General features: G+C 39.8%; 1 protein-coding gene across 1 annotated transcript in view; it reads left to right on the top strand.

Annotated features, from left to right (window-relative positions):
* Window positions 1-24,053, top strand: part of DSCAM (DS cell adhesion molecule) — a 414,994-nt gene that overhangs the window by 283,876 nt on the left and 107,065 nt on the right. The window lies entirely within an intron of this gene.

Below are 24,053 nucleotides of genomic sequence, written 5' to 3'. Positions count from 1 at the left end.
ACTATAGGCATAATTACTGTAGGTAGATACCACAAGATACTGCAACATACTCTAAGATTTTACAGATACAGCAACAGTAGTAATTTTGGTTTAGCCAGGTAACTTTCAGAAAAAAATACCTAATTCTGTTCCATCTGGAGTGCTTACACAACCTTGATCTATCTGTACTTTCACAAGAGACAAAAACAATCCAGTTTTCAAGAGCAAGTTAGCTACAATTCCTTGAAACATCAACATAGTTTAGAAAATAGAGGTAATATTATGGGGAAAAAATGTGTAGAGATAATATTATTTCTCACTGGAGAAAAAAAGAGACTATTGACACATCAGCATCCTGAATGTTCCTGGATGACCTGTCAGACCAGTGTTGAAGGAGGTCACAACACTATGTACTTTCATGTTTGTAGGATTTTTGAAGATTGACAGAATGCTTTGAAGTTCTGGGATGCCAATTAGCTTGAAAAAGTTTTGCCCTTGAAAGTAAAAAGATTTTTTTTTACCAGAAAGGAAGAAAAATCAAATTTATTCTCTATTGGAGAGTGCACTTTAGATCCTTAATGTTTAGGTTTAGGGGGTGTTGTTTGTTGTTGAGAATAACTAAGTTATTTTAAGTGTTTCAAAGATTTGCAAGACCTTGGGATGTTCTCTCCACTCTAATTTACCATAGTGACTTCACCTTCTGAAAAACACCATGAGGACCTCTCCAGCAAACGTATTAATTGCACACTTTTCCTGTGGATTGGTAGAAGTCCCATCCTCTGTGGTTTGCAGAACTGGCCATTTTTGGGCCAACCTTCCCTTGCTGTAATATTTCCCCAAGAGCCTGCCAGCCATGCACGCTGCCTGTCTGATCACTGCATGCAGTTTCATGTGTGATAAAAGAGCATCCCTTATCAAATGAGAGCAGCAGCTTCCCTGGGGAGCCAGCTGCTGTTTGAATCTAATGAAAACCCCTCTGGCTCTGAGATAGCAGGGAGCAGCCTGTGCCCCTCACACACCCACACTGACACCAGTCCTGCTCCAGAGAGCACTGGGAGGTGTTGGTGTGGGCATGGAAGGGACAGAGATTCAGTTTACATCACATTAAAGACAAGATGCCCTGGGAAAGTGGGCCATGGTGGGCTCCAGGTATGGCTGATCCCCTGTTCTGGTGGCAAACTTGTGGAACATAATTTTTAGCCCTGGATTGACTCCAAAGTGAGGGTCTGGCTCTGCCTTTAATTTCTCTTGTCGTTCACTGTTTTCTTTATCTGTGTGGTTATTCTGGATCCCTTATTCTCCCCACAAACCTGTTCCTCAAACCTGGTCCTCAGGTTCAGTCCTCCTCTAAATAAAAACCATAAAAACCTTGGCCTTCCTTCATGAAACTCACAGTATTCTCCATTAGTTGATCCTTTTCCACAAGATCACCCAAAATGCCTTTTTTAGGCTGAGGCAGAAGGTGAGACCTGAACCACACAGTTGTTTCTGCGTGACAGAGTTGGTAGCTAAGAAATAGCCTCCCAAAACATACAGATCAATATGGAGTTTTTTTGGCTTCCTTGTGACAAATTGCCTTCTCACCTTCCTTCAGTCTATATCTGGGTTATCCATGAGCAGAAGCTCAAATCGTCTGATAAAAAAAGCAGAGTGGCTTAGATGGATTTAGTCACTGATCATGAAACTGGACTGGCCTCAGAAAGAAAAACATGGCAGCATCCCTTTGATGCCTTAAGGTTTTTAGCTTCTATATTCTTTGTGTATCTGTACTTTTAGTGTGCAAGTCTGGACTCCATACAGGGTGCTAAACCTGCTGTTCCCAGCATTTTAGACAAAACAATTCCTCTCAGTTGGAAAATCCAAGGACACTTTGCTGCCTCAGAAGCCCAAAATATATAAACAACAGTGAACTGGGGGAGCAAGCTTGGGGTAATTGACATCATCACCTGAAGGTGTAACTGGAGGATTGAGGCTCAATATGTTAATGGAGAGAACTTATAAAATATGAAAAACTAGTTATTCGCCATCCATTTTGGGTGTAGCCTCTTGACTAGGCTTTGTCTGCCCTGAATGCAACTGAAGGCCTTCAATAAATTTATCTGCTTTTCATTCTCCTAACTTTGTCTAGCCTCTGTTTTAGGTAAACCCTGTTCAGGCATCACCTTTACAGCCAGTTCCTTCACTTCCTACCTGTTCCTTGTGCCACAGATACCTCATGTAGGCAGGTGCTAACCCCTGATAGCATCTCTGAAATTAAAAAATAAACAACCTCTCATGCACAAGTGATTCTCCTCCTCCATGGCTGGTAGAAGTTTTTACCTACTCTGCTAGTAACACTACTGGATAAAGTTTTAAATTTCACAGATCTTGTTAAAAAATCTCTTAAATGAGATGGTTTACTCCTCCAGAATTTCCGGTGTCATCATTTGAAAGATGTTGACGTTTGTTGTAAAAAGAGAGTACGAAAATTTTTGTTTCAGTGGTCCAGGAGTGGACAGGATGAAAATTGACTTTATATATTTTCATGGCTTGCTACCTCTAAAATTGACAGATTTTTTTTTTTTAGTGAAAACCCTTATCAAGCAGTAAAACAACCTGGCTTGCTTAACAAGACTTTTAGTGCTAAGGGGAAAGTTGTAATAATTCCAAATATACATTTATTTAGTGCCCCAGTGTTTGTTGAGTGACACCTTCATGTCAGAGAAGCTGTTCCAAATTCTTGGTTGAAGGGAGATTGTATGAGAAGGGAGTGCAAAGAAAGAGGAAAAGAAAAGAAAAAAAAAGAAAAGAAAAAAGAGAAGAAAAAAAAGAAAAGAAAAAAGAAAAGAAAAAAGAAAAGAAAAAAGAAAAGAAAAAAGAAAAGAAAGGAAAAGAAAGAGGCATCAGGAATACCATCAGAAATGTGAAAAGAGCAAGCTGCTGGCATCAATGGTGAATCAGGAACCACAGGGCAGAAAACTTTCATTTAGCAGCTATTATCCTTCTCCCTTTCTTTTCAAGAAATGGATATAAAAATCATGATCAGTGAATTTTTCTCGTCTTGTGATTGAAGTTTAAGTAGCTCCCAAATTCCGTATTCACTACGACACACAATATTAGAAAGTTATGAGAGATCTGGAACAAGGAATCTAGTGCTGTCTTGAGAAATGACTCCTGGTGCTTGGGATGAGAAGACTTCTGAAGAATTTCTATAAAGGATAATGAGCCTTTAACATGAAGGGAAGAACTAAAATTATTTAAAGGTTGCCTGGGAGTCACAGGGGAAGAGATGACTGCTTAAAACGGACTGCCTGCCTGCCTTCATCTGAATAAATGTCACACTTCCTAATTCCACTTTAGGGGCTATATATAACACGATAGAATGGTCTCCTGGAAAAATTACCTCCTGAAAAGCAAGCTTGCATTAAGGCATGCGTGTTCCTGTGTAAATAATCTGCTGGAGGCAACCACGTTAGCCCTGCCCCTTCTTAAATCTGTCACTTCTTTTCGTGACAGTGTGGAGCCTGACAAGTTTTAATCTGAGCATCAAAACATTTCCAACAAATCCTGTCTGCCAAGAAAATAGAATTGCTTCATTCACTTTCCCCTCAAATATGCTTCTTAGCCAATGCATTATATGTGTTTAATACATAAACCTAAAGCTGTCAGTCAGATCCACAGCTCCTTCCAGCAGGAACACGCTAATCCCAGCTAATTCTTTTAATGCCAAATTTCACCACTTAGACTTTTTTAAAAAAAAAAAAAAAGACAAGTTTAAAAATTGTTGCCTATGACAAGAGCTGATGGAATAGCAGGAGAAGAGGCTGGTTGGGAAAGGGATCTTGGTCACAGTATAAAATGATGTCCTGTTCCTGCACCACATCATATTTTCTGTTGTCCCTGCCTCTCTCAGAGTGCTGCTTGTCCATGTTGACCACAATCTCCTCCAGGCAAGATTTGTTCCTCACCATCTTCAGCCAACTCATGGAGCAAAGAGACCTCAATCACATAACTGGCTGCTAGTGCAAATGAAATAAAATATAACAGTAGTTACAAATACAAATAGATCCAGAAGACGCTTATGGATGGAGATGGAATGTTGTGGAGCTGTTTTCTCCACTGCAAGCTAACAGTTGTTCCACCATATGGCTGAAGCACTGCAGGATTTGTTTATTGAGATGGATGGAAATCTCTGCCTGTGAAGCTTTATCCAGGCAGGATAAAGGGACAATTTCCATGTGACCAGGCAAATGGGTTTGCTCTGCTGTGACACCAGCAGCAAAGCCAGCAAGCTGTGATGGAGAACTCACTGTGCTCTGCTCACCAGGGTGTCTCTAAATGCTCATTTTAGTCTTTGGGAAAATAACTCCTCGCTGAGAGCACAGGAATGTTGAGATCTGCCCGATTGCTACTTTTCCTTGTGTATGAAAAGCCAATTTCTCATTAAAATGCATGTATCCCACAAGGTGTCAGTAAGGGTGGTGTTGCCTGTTCCACATTTGCAAAGATAGATTATCCATGATATGTGGTAAAGAAAGCTTAAAATCACTGTCTCTAATACCTCCAAAAAACACTTCTAAGAAGAACAGCAATAATGCTATGTCAAATTCACCTGAGCCCAGTTATTTTGATATTTCTTCATCTTTCTTTGCTCCATTTTTCTCACAGTCCCATGGTCTGTAAATACTGTTTTCTGTGGAAAAACAAAACAAGACAAAAGTCCCCTTCTCTTTTTGTGTGCTCTCATTTACTTCTGACATTTTTTTCTTCTTCTGACATTCTGCCATCTTAAAAAAAACCTTTTTCCTTTACTGAATTCTTCACACTTATTTTGCAGTTATCTCAGGTAACTGTCCATTTTGAGAAATGGACAAATTTGGCCAAAATTGATAAAAATCTTCAGCTGGATGGCTTGCACGTGTCCTGAGAATGAAAGAGTGGGGTAAGGGCAAAGAATACAAAAAATAATATTTTTTATTGAAACTGCTCCTGTGTCCCAAACAGTGCTTTCTGCTGAGCTGGTGAGCTGCCCTTGCCCACCTTTGCCCTCATGACAGGCAGCTCTCTCTTTTACCACCTGTTTCTTGGCCAACAAAGGCAAAAGCTGTGTTAAATATGAGGATGTGAACAAACTCTGAGTCAGTGGTGATGAATTGTAATGCTCTCCGTGTTTTAATTTGTGTCCTTGCCCATGGCAGGGGGATTGGAACTCGATGATCTTTAGGGTCCATTCCATCCCAACTGTTCCCTGATTCTACAGTTCTAATGGTTTCTTTTCATGAAACGCAACGTCTAAAAGATGTGGTGAGTGAATCTTGGAAACGCAAGAGATCTAGGGGTTGGAACTCGATGGTCTTTAAGGTCCATTCCAACCCAAACTGTTCCTTGATTCTATGATTCTAATTATTTATTTTCATGAAACTCAGAGTCTAAATGACACTGTGAGTGAATCTTGGAAACAGAAGAGATCTACGGGTTGGAGCTCGCTGATCTTTAAGGTCCATTCCAACCCAAACTGCTCCCTGATTCTACCATTCTAATTGTTTATTTTCATGAAATGCACTATCTAAAAGATGCTGCGAGTGAATCTTGGAAACACAAGCGATCTCCGCGGATGCAAGCGCTCCCTCTTGCTAGCAAAACAGCCCATTTTCTTCCTAATGAGGTCCTCCCACTATGAGAAAGGAACAGGGGTCTTAAATGCTGTTTTCTGCCTCTTCAAACCGCTGGCACAGCTTTGATTTAGGGCCTTGCACTTTAATCACCCATCATGTGTCATTACCTCGACAGGCGGCAGCAGCCGCCAGACACGAGCGCCGATAAATTGCGCCGAGAATCGCTGGAGCGATCCTTTGTTGATTTTCCTTTACAGCTATTCCATGGCAGATCAGCTGTCATAACAACACAGCGCCTCTGGCAACAGAGGGAAATTAAACATGAAGTATGTTCAAGGTAGCTGGTAGGAAGCTGGAATATCCCTTTTCTCCCGAACGTTCAAATGCTCGCTGCTCCTCTCGGTAATGCCAAGCCCGTGGCAATTCTCTTGTAAGATAATTGCCAGATGTGCTGCAGCACAAATACTCAAGTGGGTTTGTATGCAAATCTTTGCAATGCTCTCATTTAGTGAGAAGAGGAAAGGTAAGAAACCCTCTCCCTCTCTCTTTTTTTTTTTTTTTTTAAGATATGTTTTTTTGAGTAAGAATATAGCAGTCCTTTTTCTTTTCTTCAAGGCTGGTTGCACAGCAATGTTTCCAGAAGAAAGGTGAAGCAGATTTTTCTCCCACAAAGTACACACAGACTCTGCTCTATCTTTTCCATTTGTTTCAACAGTGTCATATTTATGGCCTTTTTTTTTCCCTCAAGAGCTGTCTCTCTCAGATTTTTGATGCCCAAATGGCAACATTCAAGAGGAAGCATGGGAGAGGTTTATTTTCAGAAGTTTTCCTTCTATGGAAATTTTCGCAGTAGATACAGAATATTGAGGCTTTCCTGAAAAATAACCAGTTTAACAAAGTTATGCTGATTTAGTCTTTCAAACGCCTTTACATCTTCACATTTTATTAGAAAACCTCCTAAGGGACAGGATTCAGAAGCTGCTGTTTTATTTTCTCTCTTTCTTGAACAGATCAGTATTATAAAAATCACAGATATTTTAGTATGTTCTCCTTTCTCAATATTAATATTTCTTGTGTCCTGTTAAATTACCATTTTATTCAGAGGTGTTACATGGCTCTCAGATTGCAATGAACTCTGTGTCCAGGTTTGGCCATCTGTGGTCAGAAAACTCTGTGCCCCAGAAATAATTTCCCATCACAGTCTGCAGCTCCTCTGTCTCTGAGCACTGCTAAAGCAAGACTTAAAAATCATGTCTGCTCTGCTCCCCCAGCTGAGATGGTGGTGTGGCAGGGATTGATACCAGCTAGACAGATAATCCATCCATAATAACCATCATTGAGAAAGTACAAATTTCGGTGTATTGTATTTGGCTCGATGCTTCAAACCCTACAGTGCTCGAATGTAATAAACTGGAATCCTGGAATGTTCTTAGCCAGGAGGAAATATTCTGGAAATTATTCTTACTGGTTGTTTAGGACCACAATATGTCCTAAACTGGGAGGGACCCACAAGGATCATTCAGTCCAAGTCCTGTCCCTGCCCAGGACACCTCAACAATCCCAGCCTGTGATCCCTGGCAGTGCTGTCCAAAGGCTCCTGGAGCTCTGGCAGATTTGGGAATGTCCCCATTCCCTGGGGAGCCTGGGCAGTGCCAGCACCCTCTGGGGGAACAACCTTCCCTACTCTCCAGCCTGAACCCCACCCTGACTCAGCTCCAGGTTTTTCCTCAAGTCCTGTCCTGTTCACAAGGGTGAAGAGATCAGCACTGCCCCTTCACTGCCCCTCGGGAGGATGCTGAAGAAACACAAGGTGTGAAGAGCACAATAATGACATTTAGAGGTTGTGGGATATCTATGAGGTGGGCAGAGAAATCAGTGCACACAATCACTAAATCCCAAGATGGTTCAGGCTGGAAGGGACCAGAGTTGGCAGCTGGTGCCACCTCCCTGCTTCAGCAGGGCCATCCCAGAGCACAGGGCAAAGGATTGTGTCCAGATGGCTCTGGAATATCCCCAGGGAGGAGACTCCACAGCCTCTCTGGACACTGTTAGGACAGTGTTCTCACAAGTTATTTATTTTTTCCTTTAATCCTCATGGTACAGAAGTAATGACTAAACACTGACCAAGCCCACAATCCAGTAGTGATGTTTCCAGGTTTATCCAGAATAAAATTGATTTCAAATGGATCATAAATATAGATACACAGTCTTGATTTTTCTTTATTTACCTTCTTTTTTTTCTTATTTACCTTCAAGGGCATTTAATGCTTAGGTCTTTACCTTTGCCTGGATTTTCATGCTATTTAACCTAATAATTTTTCTGAGTAACATTTTAAAATACAAATGCTGCTGTGAACACATTAGTTTCATTTGTGGGAGTTGTTTGCAGTGTGTTTGATGGGTTTAATATTGGCTTCTGGGGGAGGAAGTGAATGCAGGATCTATTGCAGCTTATTTTTATATTTGCAGTGTCATCAGAAGTTGGTTCTGTGTCTTGCTAGCAAAGATTAAATAAACTTAAATCAAGAGAGCATTGTAAAGCAATAGTGGGATGTAAATTAATTTACTGGGAATAGAGAGTACACATGACTATCTCCACTTCAGCTAAGGTAGCTCTTACAGTACTGTGCTTTTCCCTTTCCTTTTTCCTTTTCCTTTCCCCTATTCTCTTTTTGTCTTTGTCAGTCATGCCAGCTTTGAAGTACATCTCATGTAGAAAGTAACCATGTTCCAGCAGGACAAAGCCTCAGAACTCCCCATTATAATTTTATATGAGTTTAGGACTTGCAGAATGCTCTCTGAACAGCCAAAATAGAGGGCAGAGTCTCAAATTATACTTTTTTCTCATATATCAGCTTCTTCTGCACTTTGAATGACCTAATCAAAGTCTTTTTCATTAAAACCCCGACATTTAAAAAGGTTATCACTCTTTTTTTTGTTGTTGTTATTGAATGTTGTCACAGGACCTGCATTATTATTCTTTATGATTTTCCATTTTGCTTATTTATTTATTAATATTGCTTATCTTTAGCTTTGCTTTGAAGTAAGAAAACCTAAACTGAGTTATAATAAAAATAATGAAATTTACTTCACAACATCTTAAGAAATATGTAAACATCTTAATATCAAGTGACACAGATGCCAAATCAGTTACATACATTCTTCTGTATAATTCTCCTGCAACAAAAGAAAACTGTAAAAAAGGTAGTTTATATGCAAATATTTAATGCTTTGGATAAGAGCATATTTCTTTAAAAATATAATATCACGTCACTATTAGCCAAAGATGATCTTTTACAACTGCTTTCATCAGAGCAATTTTAAGCTTTTTTTTTTTAATGAAAGCAATTTTGCCTTCAAACATAAAGAGTCTTTTTTTTTTTTTTTTTTGGCAATACTTTCTTTTCATCTTCAAAACACTTTTTCAAAAATCGTGTGGTGGTTTTGCTCACATCACTTTGTGAAAATCCTGCAGTGGTGCTCAGTATGAACACAGTGAATATAGTCTGTGACAATCAACATAAACAAAAATTAAATTTGTGTCTGGGGGGTTCACAAAAGGAACAGAAATGCAAGGCAGGGAGAAGAGCTGCCACAGGCTGAAGATGCTGCAGGCAGGGCAATTTAAGGCAGAGCTTCCTACACTTCTTCCCGCTGTGCACAACAAGAATAATCAGAAGGAAGGATTTGCAAATGCAGATTTCCTTTCAGCAATCTGTTTGCTTTGTGGGAAGCAAGTTTCCTTCACCCCATAACCCTCCCTAACCATTAGGATTTGCCCATGGATCAGCATGGGAGCTCCAGTCCACACTGTGCATTCAAATATTCATTGGGTATGAGATGCTTGAACAAATCTTAATATGTTGCTTTTCTCTTTCTTGAGAAAAAAAAGAAGGGAAGTGTCCACTTATGGCCACAGCAATTGATTTCTGAGTGCCTTCACAGTATAGATAACTGAAGAAGCATGGCTCCATTTTTAGATAAATCTTATTAGAATCCTGCAGGGCTAAGGAATGAATCGATTTGGTCTGTCAAACCAGGAGATAATGAAAGAATGAGCTCTTACTGTTGGCCTAATTACTTATGATTAATCTAACCCCATCCATTTTTTTTTAACTGTCTCCATCAGGCCACAGAATGATTAGTCTTACATTCAATTTTTGTTTTCTTTTCCAATTCTGAGTTGGAATATTTGATCTTGTAGGAATTGCGTTGTCCAGGCAGTTCTGGATCTTTGGGACAATAATTTTACCTTCTCTATCATCAATTATTCAGTGCTTAGCTTCTACCTGGACAAATTCCTGCCCCTGGGGAAGCAATGTGGTGTGATTGTGTGAGTGTAGGTGAGCACAGGACCAAATTCAGAAAGGAGAAATGATCCTTCAGGGAGGGGATAAATATTATAGCTCCAACCACCATTCTTGACCCTTGAAAGAGGTTTTTTTCCTTTAAAATTCCCTTGTATAAGCTGATGTGCTCTCAGATGACTGTGGGAGCAGCCCAGGGATTGGCAGCAGCATTTAAACTCCCTGCTTTTACAAATGAAACTTCTGGTGAAATTTCCTATACTTCATTTTGCAAAAAAACACTACTAGGCTGTAAAGGATCTCTTGCTCTGTTTGATATATGTAAGTTAAAAGCCTCAGTCCCCAAATCTGTGTGTCCATGTGCAGAAATGTGTGGCCACTGACATCCTAGAAACACAAAATCATCCAATGGCTTCGGTTCTGCGGGTGATTCGGTGAAATTTAATCCCTGAAGTTACATTAACCAAAGAAATGCATCTTAAATATTGTGTTCCCAAAGCCATTTCTTCATTCTTAAAGCAGAACCCTGGCTTACAGTAGTGTTTGTTCAAGTTGCCTTTCGTATAACCACTGACATGCTGAAGGATGCTTAGCAAAGCTATTTAGAAAATTAAAAATACGTTGCTTAGATTTGATTTGGGTTTGGGGATTTTGCTTTCGTTGTTCTCCTAAAATCTGACTTAAACTTTTAAGAAAAAGTCCTGCAGCAAATGTTTTAATCCTTTGGGAATGAACAGTAAAGCAACAGCTGATGTCAGTAGCCTGGCTTTTAGTCAGCCCTGCAAGTTCTCTCAGTTCTCTTTCCCCATCCTGAACTTTTCTGGTATTAGTTAAAATAAATCTCCTAAATCACGTCATCAGTGACCTAACGAGAACGTTTTTCTACTAATAGACTTGTCATGTTGATAGATAAATACCTGAGAAACAATCCTGCTCTGACTTCCATTCCTTGCCTTGCAAAGGGCAGAAGATTTGAAGGATCAAATGTCATTTCTGAAAGTCAGATGGTATAAACTTGTGGTCACAAAATCAGGCAGAGACAGAAAAAAGAGCTCTTGCATAAGCCCATTTTGCTGCAAATCATCAGAGCAGTGGGAAGAGCATCTGTTAGATGATTATTTTTCCTGGCTTTTAATTACTAGCCATTGATTTGGGTAATTGCCCACATGTACATACACAATAGGGCAGCAGGATCTCCCTTCTGTGGTCTTATCTCAGAACTGGCTTTTAAAATAAGTGCCTATTACTGTAAGTGCTCTGGAAGAAAGCAGCACTCTGCTGTATTTTTGTCTTGCTTTGCAATGCAACCTAAATGTTGCATTTACAACTGGTACAAGCTGGCTCCTTGCCATGCACTTACAGCCATAAACCCACTCTTGGAGCAAGGAAAATCTCCTGCTATCAGATTTTTAAGTGGTGACTTGCCGAGCTGAAATAAGGAAGAACAGACTTTCCGTAAGTGGTTGCATATTGTTGTGGAAAATCCAATTACCATTTGCTAAATGCCCAGATCTGAGATTTAAATAAGAGCTAAATGAAGTGCCTGGCTTTTAGGGAAAATGGGAATGCACCTAAACAGTGAGGAAGAGAATTACAGGAGAGCACAGTAATCCCTGGGTGCCCTCAGGAGTTTTGCTCACTCCCTGTGGCATCCATGGCTGTTCCCAGATGTATTTCAGGGAACTCACCAGTGGAGAGACAGATGGGAATGAAGACTTGTGAGTTTTGTTTCCATATTTAATGAAAATAAAACATTGCACAGAGGTGTTAACTCTCCCTTTGGGCTCTTAAAACTTCCAGCGTGGAAGACCTCCCAAAAATGCTTGAAGAGGTATTCCTTCTGAGAAAAAGGAATATGAAAACCTTCTGAAAATCTGAGAAAGGAGAGAACAACCTGGCCAGAAGGAGAAAACTGGCACAAGCACTATTTAGCTGGGCTAGGATGGCTTTTCCTTGGCTCTGATCTGCTTTTACACCTTGTTATCTACTTCCTTCACCTGGCAAGGCCCAGGAGCAGAATAAATCAGCCTGTCTTGTGAACAAGGGGCTCAAATGTGCAACACAGAGAGCACAGCTGAGCTGAGCTGGGTGTCCCAAGGGCTGCTGATCATGGGGGAGAGGCAGAGTAATTACCTGGCAATTAAAGAGGTTGGATTTCCTCCCATTTGCTGTGGGGAAGGCTTGTAGATTGCCATGGTTTTGCTGATACCCAGGAAGCTCTTGAGATGGTACAAAAGTGCTTTTTTTGTATAAATATCCACATTCTGTCTTCTGCATTTCCCAGGAAGTTCCTTAGATCTTGTCCATATTCAAGATTATTTCTGCTTTTGCTGATTATTCCAGCATATTCCAATGGTCACATTGCACATCTGTATTACTGTAAATCTCTCACATGGACATATTTTCTAGAGCAAGAGTTGACTTTTTGTGGTTTAGCTACAATTAATTCCAAAAGCAGGGGGCAAGGGAATGGACAGATGAAACCCAAAACATAAACCTGAAGCAAATTTTGCTTCAACTCTTGAGTTTGAGCAAACTGAACCTGTGAAAAGTAAGAGTTTGGAAATACCAAGGATTAAATCTGGGGCCATCCAGGGATATTTTAGCTTGGAATGCACAGGAGTTGAGTACTTCTAAGGGATCTGTCAAATATTTCCAGCTTGCTTATACCAAGGCAGCTCAGCTTAACAGTGCATTAGCCTGTTTCTCATGCAGAGTGATGCCAACTAAGCCAGGGGAGCATTTCAAACATGCTGAAATGTGAGTGACCTGGAGGAGTTGCACTCTCACACGAGCAGGAATTGCTTTCATACCCAGAATTCAGACTATATCAAATGTTACAAACCATCCAGCTGGTGTGATTCGGGGGAATCTGTGCTCTTTTTGTGTCTCCCCCATAAAAAAGTGGATTTTTTTCCCCCAAGTACCACTGGATCCCTAGACAGATGGAGTTGTCATTATGGAAATAATGATCTGGAGGGAAAAATTGCCTGTTTGCTTTAAATCAAATTTATAATTCAACCCCTTCCCCATGGAGAGTAACTTCATAGCATCACTTGACACAATATTTCCATTAAATATTTTCTGGAAAAATACATTTTCCAGCTAAATTTTGTGCAGCATTCAATGTTAAGCCAATCTGTTTAGCATTTAAAAGGTATAAATCTTATCTACTGGGAATAGTAATTTATCAGCATGTTTGCCTCCAACTGTGGAATCAAGTCAGGGTTCTAAATTTACAGTAAGCTCTGATATCCCTGATTTGAATATTTGCAAGTTTTTCAGTTGTTTTTGCTTATCCAAAATTCAGCCAGTGATGTACTTGCAACAGAAACACTTAATAGATAATCCTTGATTGGTTCTACAATAGGAGTATGGAGGTTTTATTTCTCCTTTTGAAAGCTTTTTCTTTTCAGGCGTTATTATAGAGGATGTTATCATCAACAGTTATAAAAATAATGCAATTAAAAATCAAATCATGTCTAATTTGTAGACTTTGACTCATATAGGTTCCTGTAGACCAAAATAAGTTTTTCCAATTCTTCTGTTTTGCGTGGAAGAAAAAGCATATTTGGTTCTGAATTGGGAGCTTAGTTTAGGAAGAATAATCACACTTTGCTTATTTTTAATATAATAATAATTTTTTTAAAATACAACAGTACAGGTAGGGAATATGCATGTACAAATACAGTTAAAACATCTTTTTAAGGTAAAGAGAATGATTTCTGAGTCTTAACTCCTTTGTTATGTCTCTTACATCAGCTGGTATGAATATTGCTCTTATTTACTATTCCTGAAATTCTGACTGTGCATTTCTTGACTTCCAAAACATTTTGCAGCTTATGCCATGGAAGTACATATTGTTATTTTATTAACTAGAAAAAGTCGAGTGCAGACTGAAGTCGATCCAGTGATGATTATTCTGGAGTTGCAGTGTAAAAAGGGCTTCTAAGTACACACATGTTTAGTGTTTCAAGCCTCAGAGCAAAGTTAGTGGTGCATAAAAATAATTATTTATGCACTATACTCATAATCCATGTGATCACTCTATGGAAATCATAGGTGAGAAGCAATTAAAGAGATTGACTTTGTAAAGTTATGAGACACCTGGGCAGGAGGGATGTGCCTGGGTCCTCTGGACTGCTGTCCACAGGAGAGAGAAGGAAACAACAGAATGCAGCAGCTCTCAAAAAAAGAAAATATCTCACCACCTCTGTTCTGGAAAAACCTAGAGCTTTGTGCATCTTAGCACCCCATTCAAAATTCATGCTTTGGTCATCTCTTGGTTCCCTGGCTCCCTCCTGTCCTTTTTTAATCTTTCTGGAGGATCCAGCATGATCCAGCTTTCATCAATGGTAGCTTTTCTGCACACAGATGATTTTCAAACCTCTTCCCAGGGATCCAGGCTCATCCTAATTTCTTTAGACACATTGCAGGCAGATTTCCTGAGGACTGTATCTGTGGCAGGTTGGAAATTTCGTTCACCCACAGCTATTTTTGTGTGGCTGTTCCTGCATGCAAACATCTCCATGAAAATATTTTGCATGCCCAAACGCAGCCTTCTGAAAATCCGAATAACACAAAAACATCTCTGTGCAATTTGTGTAGCCTTAAGGGAGAAGAGTGGATGATCAGGCTTGAAAGCAAATTTTGCCAGTCAGAATATATCTCTTTTTTTGCTTAGGAAGCTCTAAGCAGTGAGATGCAGGATTGAGTTTGTGGTGACTTTACACTGAAACCATGGTAGGGCTTTTATCAAGATATTGAACCTCCAAATATATTGGCAAAAATATGATGGCAAAGTCTAAGAGGAAGACAGAGAGGGAAAATTCCTCAGGAACTGGAGTGACAGAAGGGGGAATGGTTTCAAACTGGAACAGGGGAAAAATAGGTTTGATTTTGGGAAGAATTTTTTTCTGTGAGGGTGGGGAGGCCCTGGGATGGAATTCCCAGAGAAGCTGTGGCTGCCCCTGGATCCCTGGCAGTGTCCAAGGCCAGGTTGGACACTGGGGCTTGGAGCAGCCTGGGACAGTGCAAGGTGTCCCTGCCATGGCTGGGGTGGAATTGGATGATCTTTAAGGTCCCTTCCAATCCAAACCACTCTGTGACTCTGTGATTCTTACATAAAAATGTTCCACATGTCTAAACTGCCTTTACAACAATCTGCTTTCTATGCAGACAAGGATTTCAGGAGACTATTTTCTGCCTTGGGGCTGCAGGAGCAGGAGGGGACAGCCTGAGCTGCAGTGGGTTTGCTCTCCACGTCTCCAGCTTCATTATTTTCCTGTGCACACTGATGAACTGTAATTGTTTCCTGGCTCCCGTTGGTAGGAGCTGGGGTGACAAAGGGTTTGGAGCACTGCTAGGTTCCTGTTTCTCTCCCTGATCTCTATTAGAACAATCATTATGATAATGATTCTAATCCGAGCTTCTGTAATATAACTGAGAAATAAATGCTTCTTGGTTAATATGCCTCAATTAATGGGTCACCCAGTGTAGCTGCAGCAGGTTGCAAGTAAGTAGCTTTCAGGATCTGAGCCCAAATGATTATAGGTTTTCTTTCCCTTTTTAGATGAAATGGATTCATAAGCCTTGCTCAAATGAATCGCTCTCGTAGTCATTAATTATAGTATACACATGTTAATGACATCATTATCAGGAGATAACATAATGTCCCAAGGACCACGTGCTACAGTTGTTTCCTGTGCAAACAATTGTGCTTGATAACACAGCCTGTCACAAAATGTCAAAAGAAACCACATGGTGTCTCGAAATGATTGTGAAATTATCATGTGTCACAGCTCTGTGTGTCATAAAAAATACCATCACGGCTGAATTTTTCATTAGCTCTTGGGTGAGGGATACTGAAGAGAACAAACAATTAAGATCTTGAACATCTCAAGTGCAGCACACAACGCAGCACTGAACTGTTTAAAGCACATCCTGTGACTGAATTAAAGTGCATTAGTCATGAATTCAGGATATGCACAGTAATAGGCAACATTAAGCACCTTGGGAGATTTTTATTTTATTTATCAAACATACACAGAAAGGAATTAATCCTTTTAATATTCTCCAGTTTTAGTTCTCTTTTAGCACCTCCCTCTTAGCTTGTATGAGGAATGGGTATTAAGACTGTAAGAAACTTGCCAGTGTAACTCTTAGAACAGCAAATGAAATCCTGGTCAAGGCAAGTCAGTGCCAAAGTTCCTCAAGACTTCTGTGGGACCAGAATTTCAAACATGGGGCCTCTCAACCTCTAGAAGTAGGAACAACCTCAGTTTCACCCTTGCCATGATGCAGCAAAAATTTCAAACCCCTGGCCAGCCTGTGGGTTTTGCTGCTGACAGTCCTGGAGCAGAGCCATTCACTAAGAAAAAATGAATTCCCCTTTTTGCTATCTCTGGATTCTGGCAGTGCTAGCATCTTCTGCAGTTTTCCTTCTGGCTTCTGCAAGTGGTGATTTACTGGGCTCTATATTTTTGGTTTCCCCATTTTTCTTTCACCACCAGACTGAAAAACATGATTATTCTCATGCTGGAAGGAAGCTGTGCAAAATCCTTGCCCAGAGCCATGGGTCCTGCAGGCACAGAAAGGTGGAACAGTTTTCCCCAGGACTGCAAAGGCTGCTTGTTACAGAGATATCCTCATCTTCCAGAGCTGTGCTTTTTGTAATCCACAAGACTCTGTTTTCAGATGCTCTGATGATAACAATAACACTGCATTAGTAATGCAGTAATTAGTAATTAGCCATCAGCAACCAGGCAGACAAAGGGTGATACCCAAACTTTGCTCCTCCATCAAGACTGTGTCGCTGTGCTCAGGTGAGAGCTCACCTGCAGAGCTGCTCCAGCCCTGGGGCTCAGCACAGCATGGAGCTGGAGCTGCTGGAGAGAGTGCAGAGGAGGCAGCAGGATGAGCAGAGGGATGGAGCAGCTCTGCTGGGAGGAAAGGCTGGCAGAGCTGGGATTGTTCAGCCTGGAGAGGAGAAGCTTTGGGGTGACCTCAGTGTGGCCTTGCAGGGCCTGAAGGAGCTGCAGGAAACATGGAGAGAGACAATTGCCAAGGGCTGCAGGGACAGGACACAGGGAATGGCTGCAAAGTGCCAGAGGGCAGGGAGAGATGGGATCTTGGGAATTAGGAATTGTTCCCTAGCAGGGTGGGGAGGCCCTGGGATGGAATTCCCAGAGAAGCTGTGGCTGCCCCTGGATCCCTGGCAGTGTCCAAGGCCAGGCTGGACATTGGGGCTTGGAGCAGCCTGGGACAGTGGAAGGTGTCCCTGCCATGGCAGGGGTGGCACTGGATGAGCTTTAAGTTCCCTTCCCACCCAAACCATTCCATCAGTCAATGACAATTTCAAAAGTCTGTGCTCCTGATGCTGATCACACTTTACATTAAAAGTACATATGAGACAATCAGCCTCTCTGAGGCAAGCCCCAGAGAACTGACATGCAAATATTTTAGAAAATTTAAAGCTAGAAGTCTCTAAAGTAACAGTTTGCTATTTTGGAGTCTCTGGTTCTAGGTGATCCCAAAGGAGAAAGAAAACTCTCTCAGAGGCTGCTTTTGAATTATATCTTGCCTTCCCAGTAATAATGACATGGGAATTCTTGACAGATGACCTGGTTTTAACCTTCCTGAGAGGATTCAATAAGATTAAGATAAGGATTCAGATTCCTTTCTTTTTTCACCTGGAGTACCAAACCTTGCACTGCTCCCTCCAAAACTCATTATTCAGGTTTACAGTGTTGCAGTTCCCAGCTCGCTCAGCCCTAGAACACAAAATAAATTCCCAGTGTCCCTTTTTTCACCTTTTTTGCCTCAAAGTCCCATTCCTGCAAAGAACACCATCTAACTAAAAACCACAACAGGGTCCTTCTCAGCCAGGAGAGCTGGTGGGAAGCTACATGACATTACCAGAATTTATTCTGGTAAAATCTGAGACAGGGAATAGCCTGGAGATTGAGGTGTAGGAGACCAGTGAGATTTATGAGAGACTGACAGAGCTGGCAATAGGAATTGTAAGTTACTGGAGCTGCCAGCAACTTTGCAAGCTTTTGGATGGAAAATCAAAGGATTATTATTTGTTAGCAGCAGTATTAAAAATGCATTTAACTGACAGAGGGCTTAGAAGGCTTTTCCTTAGTGCTGCAGATATGGTTGCATTTATACATTTAATTTTTTTTAACAGTTCACCAGAGTTCATCTTCTTAATGAGCTGCTCTTTTTAAGATCAGTTCTGGGCACTCTGTTGATGCTGAGTCAAATACGCAGCATAGATATAGGAACATTTCAGGAACTACACAACTTTAAGAAGCTTCCAAGTTATCCTTGGAAAACCTTTGTGAAATATGAGTTTAAATATATGAAATTACCTCAAAAGACGGCAAACATACCCCATATATTATCTGAGGAATAATTTACCTTATAGATAATCAGGGCATATTTTCAGGAAGACTTCTGAACCAGGGATGTTTCAGAATGGGGATGTTCAGCAATTCTGATGCAGCTCAGGGACGTTCAGCAATTCTGCAAAGCCCCTTGAGCACCTTGAAATCGATGAGCACAACATCTGGCAAAGAAGGTGGGAAGTAACATTCTAGAAAACATGAATTTTGCCACAGAAAAAGTGTAAAATGAGAGTATCCAATGTGGCACTCAGCAAGGACTAGCCAAAGGACTTCATTTCATTTCATTTACTGTTTCCTAATCAAGTGCATGATCAAAAATAAGGCAAAAATAGAAGTAGCATCATTCACTAACTTCATAATCCTGTGTACTCCCTGTACTAAAGAACTTTTCTGGGTGGAAACAATGTTTGTGTAATTAAAGAATGTGTCATCAAACATGATCACAACCTCTCACCAGAGACTGCTTGGATGTTCCAGTTATTTTTGTTTATTGAAATTTTGGACGCTTGAATTTGCCATTTAAATTAAGGGTTTGTTTGGGTTTTTTAAATCCATATAAATCAATCCAGAGGAGATATCTTACTGTTATATATATATATATTATTTTTTACATATTTTTAAAGTCTGCAACCGGTAGATTAGAGATTTTATGGGAGGTCTTTTCCAACCCAAATGATTCTGTGATTCACTAGTCTCAGTATCTACTCTTCAAACTGGGTTTCTGTAATTCAAGTTGCAGAATTCCTTAGAAAAGGGAGATGGAACAACATTTTTTTGACAATTGCTGGATCTGGAAACTCAAACAAAGAAGCCTGGTTGAATTTGTTCAAAGAAAAAGGTCCCCATTTTCTTTCCTAGGACTAGAGGGGAAAAAAAACCTGTTGTCCACAAGATGTCCTGAAGTTGTTCAATGTTATCAATAACCCATTTATTGAAGGGAAAAGAAGGAAAAGAAAATAAATTGGGCTGGAGAAACAATCTGCTTTTATCACCCTTTTTTAGCATAAGGGATTGAAAAGATGGGAATCCACTGGGTTTGTCCCAGTTTGGATTTGTAGTTGCAGCTGCTTTGTCAGTGGCAGCACCTTCCTTTTTAGAACATTCACATCCAGTTATTAGTTTGGCATCCTGCTGATACTGTTATTACTTCAATTTATCTTACTGGTAAGGAAAGTTTAAAAAGTCACAACATTTCCCAGCATCTTTCCACTGTGAATTCCCAGTGAAACATGATGGGATAAAGGTGTAGCACTTCAACAACGAGGGATTTTTCATGCTAAATTCCAAAGAACAGCCAGATTTTCCATCAGAAAACAGAGAGCAGAAACACAACTTCTCAAGGTGAAATCTCAGGATATTTTTCCCCAGAATCTTAGGTAATATAATAATTTTTTAGCTACAGCTACTCAAAAGGGGTTGTTTAGGGCAGTTATTTGCAGAGGAGAAGCAGTGTGGATCTTCAACACAAGACTCTCCTGCCCATCACTCCTGCAATCACTTTTTAGCAAGAAATAGGAGAATTCATCCATGGGGAAATTAATTAAATAAAAAACTCACTAGAAGGTGACTAGAAATTAGTGACAACTTTGCTTCATGATAAATAAGAAAGTTTTCACCTCTGATTTAATAACACCATAACCTTGTGTTTTATAATTTATTTGTCAAAACTGTTCTTTCAGTTCCTCACAGACTTAAAAAGTTGGGAATGTATTCCCAGGTGACCACCAGGAAATCCATGTCCCTTACAGTGATTTTAGCTCCATGAATTTGAGCAATTTTGCAGTAGGACTTGACTGATTTTTTTCTCAGTTTTATGAATTTTCATAAATTTGTGTAGCTTATTTTTCCTTTTCTGCCAGAATTTGCATTTTGAAGGTTTTGTGAGCATGTTGGCCTGATTTTTGAATGCTGAGCTAAAAAGCCCTTCTCAGAAACTCCTTTTGTCAAAGAGACCACATTCTCATAAAAAGTTTTGGGCCAAAGAAATTAACTGGTTTAAAAAAAAAAAAAAAAACAAAAAAACCCAATAACAACTTACTGTGCAAAGTCCCAACAGGAGTGGTTCTAAAAAGCTTCCTACCAACTTACAAGAAACTCTAAAATGTATCATAAAAAAAGCAATAAGACTTGAACATAAAATCCCCCTGTGTATGTGACTAATAAAGTTGTTATACAGTGCATAAACCCACAGTGTACCTTTGTAACTGATTATGCTTTTTATAACAGAATATAATTTAAAACCCTCAAAAAAACCAAACCCAGAATGACCAAATCAGCACTTAAACCTCCTGGATTTCCTAAGGCCAAATGAAGATAATTTCATAATTTAGGTAGAAAGCTTAGATCTAAGCACAGCTTTTGTTGTTTGTGTGTTTCAAGGATTTGATTAAAAAAGAAACATTTGACAATCTGATTTTAAAAAAAAGTCAAAGAAGCATTTTCATATTGCCCCTGTAAGCAGCTGCTTCATTTATCATATTCAGCATTTGTCATCTACAATATGTCAAACCTTGCTCAAGAAATACAACTTCCTTCTCACTTTTCTGGTGGTTACATTACCAGCAGTGCCATTTTGGCCTCTGCTTTTGGGTATATGGAGGAGGTAATGGGAGTTTCTATTCCCTTGAAACACAATTTAAAGGGAAAATAAATATATAAAGCACGTCCTTTGAACCCCTTGTACCATTGCTGCTGTGGGAAGGGACCGTGGGGGGAAGTGACCCCCAGCCCTGTGCCACAGGCTTTGTGCAGGAGATGGATGGCTGTAATTTACTGCTGCCTCCAACACCACTATTTATGGTCCCTTCCCTTGGCTGAGGGGGAAAAAAGGTCTCCAGAGAAACAGAAACTTTTTTTTTTTTTTTTTTGAAGAGCATATTGAAAAGAGGGATGCACAGGGCAGCTGAAAGTCAAGGGGAGAAGGTGACGAGGGGTTGCTTTGTCCTTTTTTTTTTTTCCAGGTAATGAAATAATTCTCCTTGTTTGCCTCTGTGGAAAACATCCACTGTTTTTTATTCTCTTTTTGTTACTCACTCACACTCACGTGCCTGTGCACATGAAAGCACAAAAAACCACCTTGACCTAAGTTATAGAGGTGAGAAATCTCTAGGGCTCCTGTACAGCAAAGTACTGTCAACACCAGCACTGTAAAATTCAGCTTTAAAACTTCTTTTCAGCTGCTCTCTTGCTCACAGCTGGATGAGCACGTTGGCAGCTCTGAATGAGCCAAAATAACTGTAATTCAGGTTGAAATTAGGGTCTTCTTCCTCTGGCCTCAGACGTTTGGGCACTGGAGCCAAATTGTCAGCCACTGCTTTTGTCTGGAAGTATATTAACTGTTCAGTGAAATAGTCCCAAAATGCTGAGGACAAAGGCCTAGCCTTTAGATTTGATAAAACACTGCAAAGGCATGATAACAATGGATGTAAAAGTCTTCACAGATTCCCAAGGAAGGGTCCTAATTTTAGATTTAATGGAAGCGAGAATTTTCCTCTCTGATTTCTTTTTTTTTGGCTGTAAGAGCTGCTTCTAATTTATTGGTGCTTGTGTCTCACAGAAGTATTATACTGAATATCTTTATAAATATTGTGCTTCTCTAAGCCCTCTGTGTTTCTCTTTGCTAGTAATTCCCTCTTTCCATGAGACAGGTATTAAAAAATTAAGGACAAAAGTTATCCATCAGCTTTTCCTAGACTGTGCAGCCTTTAAGTTGGTTCCTCACTCTTCTGGAAATTTTTCTCCTTTTATTGAGATCTGCATTCCCTCTGGAAATTCCTGGTGCGCTGAGCAGTAAAAATTGAAAATAGACCTTATAGAGGAAAATAAAATATATTATCAATCAAGAATGAAGGTTTTGGTTTTGTAGCAAGAAGCAGAGCTAATACCCTATAGATGGTCAGACCATTCCCATATGGTCTCTCTGACAAGGGGCAGAATTTTTACTGGACAAACCAGATATCCATTAAAATAAATGTCTTCAGAGCTTTTTATCAGGATCTTAGTCTTCTTAGCTGAATCCTCTTCCCTGTCTTTCCTGGGATTGTAGCATTTATTAACATCCTGAATCTCCTTAACTAAGAGAACGAGATCAGCCCTTTAGCACTTGATTTCCCAGACTTTAAGCTGGACTTTTAAAAGCTGGTTGCACCAGTCTAAGCAGCTCATCCTGAGGTCCTTTTATCATCCAGAAGAAAGTCTTTGAGACATCTTTGAGACACAACCAGTGGCCCTCTGGAAGGTCTTTTTTTTGTCACAAGTCCACTGCAGAAAAAGGCCTTATTTGACTAATTTGGGTGATTAAATTTTAGCCACCTGAAGACAGGCTGTGATGAATCAGTGACTGGTTCTGTGAACATGCCTGACCTGTGTGCACAGATGAATTCTTTTGTACATTCATCCAATGCAATAACACCCTTCTGTTGGTGTTCCTATGCAGAAAATATATATATTTATATTCATTGTGGTAATGTGCTCATATAGAGGTTGGCTGCTAAATACAGAGAGAGTTGTGTTTGCTGATTTAAATATATTTCAGTTCTGTTCCTGCCATCCCAGTATCAGCAGATATTGCTCTATCTGCATCTATCTAGAAAATAAAAGTGTAATTCCCTCTGAGCAGCTAGAGGAGACTGGTTGCACCAGAGCTCTCTTTGTTATACATCAGCAGATAGCATTTCATGGCTTTTTAGCTCAGAACTGAGCTGTTATAGACCCAGGTCACCGTGCTTAAAAGTATATTTACTTGCATGAGTGAGCAGTGAATGAAAACCATTAATGTCCCGGCATGCTCCACTCCCCAATACTCATTTTTGTTGGGGCCAGAGTTTCTCCCTGTGTTTCTGCTTCATTTAAACCTGTCAATACCCCAATTAGTGTTTGCCTCTCTTCCCCTGGGAGGGACATTTACACATGTCACTTCACAGCCTCCAAAATCTAAAAGACTTATGGGAGCTGCTGGGTCATAAAATACATCCTGATTAAAGCTTGTGTTTTCCAATGACTTTATGCTTTTTTTCTTTTTTGTTTTTTGGTTTTTTTAAAATTTAAACTTGTAAACTGTTCAGGTGATTTTAATGAAAGAGGGTTTAAAGCATAAAAACGTGAAAAAGAAAAAGAAAAAGAAAAAGAAAAAGAAAAAGAAAAAGAAAAAGAAAAAGAAAAAGAAAAAGAAAAAGAAAAAGAAAAAGAAAAAGAAAAAGAAAAAGAAAGGAGCATTCTCCCATGTGATTCCACAGTCTGTTTTTAACTGATTTGCATTCAGTAAGTCACCAAAAATTAGAGTGCTGTGCTTTACAATTATGATAGCAGTAACCCTCTCATTTCACATTAAAACTTGATGCCATCTTGATGGCAGACTGAATTCAATTTAAGATCAAAGCATTGGAGAAGTTATCTAAAATTATGTGTTGCTAGTTTTAACTATTTAACATTCCTGCTCTTTCCAGCCTGGCTTTTATAACAGGGTGATGAGAGATCATAATTGATTTGGAATAGAAAGTGGCCCGAGGAATTTGTAATTAATGGAGACATGTTTCCAGTGCTAATTTTTAGGCATCCACAATTTATAACAAAGTCAATGATGGTAAAATGAATATTGTCCATTAATTCCTTGTGTAGGAAGATGCTGTTTGTCCAACTCTTCACAAATCACAATTCCACACATGGTAACACACTGTTTTATAGATTTTTTTTTGATCACTAATTTTTGTTTTGACAATTAGCCAAGCTTTGATGAGACTGATTTCCCAGTGCCTCTAGTGAGT

This window comes from Lichenostomus cassidix, chromosome 1 (assembly GCF_008360975.1).
Source record: "Lichenostomus cassidix isolate B80296 chromosome 1, HeHo_3.0, whole genome shotgun sequence".
Taxonomy (NCBI): Eukaryota; Metazoa; Chordata; class Aves; order Passeriformes; family Meliphagidae; genus Lichenostomus; species Lichenostomus cassidix.
The sequence above is the reverse complement of the archived record's forward strand: the minus strand, read 5'-3'. Positions and strand labels throughout refer to the sequence as shown.